This window comes from Epinephelus moara, chromosome 8, assembly GCF_006386435.1.
Source record: "Epinephelus moara isolate mb chromosome 8, YSFRI_EMoa_1.0, whole genome shotgun sequence".
NCBI classification, from domain to species: domain Eukaryota; kingdom Metazoa; phylum Chordata; class Actinopteri; order Perciformes; family Serranidae; genus Epinephelus; species Epinephelus moara.
In genome coordinates this window covers 25551466-25554050 of record NC_065513.1, presented here as the reverse complement: position 1 = coordinate 25554050, position 2585 = coordinate 25551466, and positions in this window count along the sequence as shown.

Below are 2585 nucleotides of genomic sequence, written 5' to 3'. Positions count from 1 at the left end.
AACAGTAACACAAACAATTACGAACAATTTCTGCTGAAGAGCTAAAAAACATCATCTTATCTATTGTAACAAGTTTGTTCCGATCTCACGCCCTCTCGACTTAAACTGTTTGTTTACGTTCCTCAATTCCAGCTCTCTTCTCATCTATGGAGCTGAACTGCCAGAGTGATTTTATTCAATGACAGTAGGCTGAAAAAAAGTTAACAGACGCTCACCTAAGGCCCGTCGGCTTTGTGTGTCAGGGCCCTTATATTGCAAGACAATCTGACTGGCTCAGATTAGGAAGGACGGGTACAGAGGGGGAAGGTCAATAAGTGTTAACAAACATAGAAAAAGACAAAGTGGGATCAAACACACGCACACACGTATGTGCACGCCACTGTGATTAACAGTACCACCCACCAAATAGCACCTGTGTGTGAGTGTGTGTGTGTGTGTCTGTGTGTGTGTTGTGAGAGCTGGGAAAAAGGTCACGGCTGGTCACAGTCAGGAGTCTCTCATATGGACTGGATCAGCCGCTGCAGAGGTCAGAGGCCACAGGGTCAGGGGTTGAGCTCTCTAAGCCAATCACAGGTCAGCATGGGTGGCTGAGGGGCTTTCCATGTGAAGTGAGCGGTATTTTGGACGTTAAAGGAGGAGCAGAGAAAAACCCTGAGCCTGCTTTATGACTCTGGTTTAATCACCTCACCAATCATGACGTGGCCACTTTACCACATCTGTTGTTTGTCAGTCACTTAGTATTTCATCAGTTAATTAGCTGCTCAGGTTTGTCAGATCTTAATACCGCTGGTTACACACAAAAACACATCACTACAACTCCAGGACAGGCGGCACAAATTACTCATCTTGATTCTGGCTCTAACTAACGAGCCACATGCTCGTTAGCTGTTCACAGACATGCCTTTATATCACTCATTTGAACTCACCAACTAATTCTGCTTGTACGTAGATATACAGTAGGTATTGTGCACTGGTTGGTTGCTTACTTGATGTTTGATTCATGGATGAAGTATAGTATAATCATAATTATTATTATTCTGAAACAGCTATATTGTACATATTTATTATGCTATAGTACTTTTTTAAAGTATCCCTGCCATATTTTATTGTAACTATTCCACTTTGTATTTATGGTCTTGAATGTTGCAGTACTTAAATGTTTAATGTATGCACCAAAAACAAACCTACTTGGCAATAAATCTTATTGTTTTGTATTTACATCCTTTTGTATATGATGTAAATGTGATGTCACCTCCGTTTTATGTCTCATTTCTAGGAATACATCAGCATTAAAAATCTACATGCTGCCTGAGGACGAGCTCCCAGCTTAATATGTGTTGCAGTCTGAAGTAGCTGCTGTTCCAAAGCTTTTCTGTCGCTGTTGCACCTCAGTGACGGCAAAATAAAATTATTTTTTCCTTTCTCTGAACCTTATGGCTCCTCTACTTGTTTCTATGTGCACTGCTGACCTGTTTGAGCATAGGTGTAGCTTATAGGGAGACACAGGAGACATATCTCCTTCAATATTTAGAACATGTTAATTTGTCCCCCTCGATAAAAACATAAAAAGCAGCAAAGGTTTTATTTTGACTCAAATTTAAGACATGTGAGATGCATGAATTGATGCAGATTGTTGCATAAAAAATCACCAGAATGCAGGAAATTAAGTGTTTGGTTATTAAAAATTTCATGTGTCATCTCCAATGTTAAAACAAAGCCCTTTTTTCAGCTGTTTCTCTCTGCGTTTGTGTGCTTGGAAACCCTTTTGTTTGTTGTTTTTATCACTACATATCAGGATTTTCCTTGGCAAGTTTCCTTTCTATATGTGACATAGCAAGTTCCCCACAATATTCCATGAAGGTTTTTGTTTTGTTTTGTTTTGTTTTGTTTTGGCTTTGTCTCTGGACTTCTATGAACTGGACTTCTGTGAACTATCACCCTATAGACTGTATGTAGATGAAAACAGCAATAAACTTCCTAGACATGTATCCAGCATCAGATGAGCAACATAATTAGATTTTTCTTTTTAAGAGAAGTGAAACACAAAGTGAGTCCTCCTGAATTAATTCACACACAGTATATTATTATCCAGGCAGAGAGAAGAGGAAGAGAAAGAGATTTGGGTTGATTTGCCCCGACACTTGTTAGGAAGTTTCACAGCAGCCGCTAAGTAAGAAAGTATTTGTGTTTCTGTGTGTGAGGGCTGATTCGACTGTGTATTAGCGCGCATGTGCGTGTCCACGTGTGTATGTGTGTCTGTGTGTGCACGCGCACATCCTCAACCCCGCGCCTGCTGAGCCCACGTTACTTTGATTGACAGGTGAGACTTGCCTTCACGCACCGCACTGCCCGCCCCGCGCGCCTCCGGAGTGGCAGCTCCTCGCTCCGCCCTGATCACCCAGAATCCGCGCAGCTCAACCAGGTCAACAGACTAGGGGCAGTTTGCGGAGCGGCCATTGGTCAGCTGCGTAATCCTCATCACTAGCCCCACGTGGAGCGGCGACTCTGATTGGTCTGGAGCCGATTTATGGGCGGGGCTACATGTTCGGTTAGCTGGGGAGCGTGAAACCGCGTGAGAAAGTTGC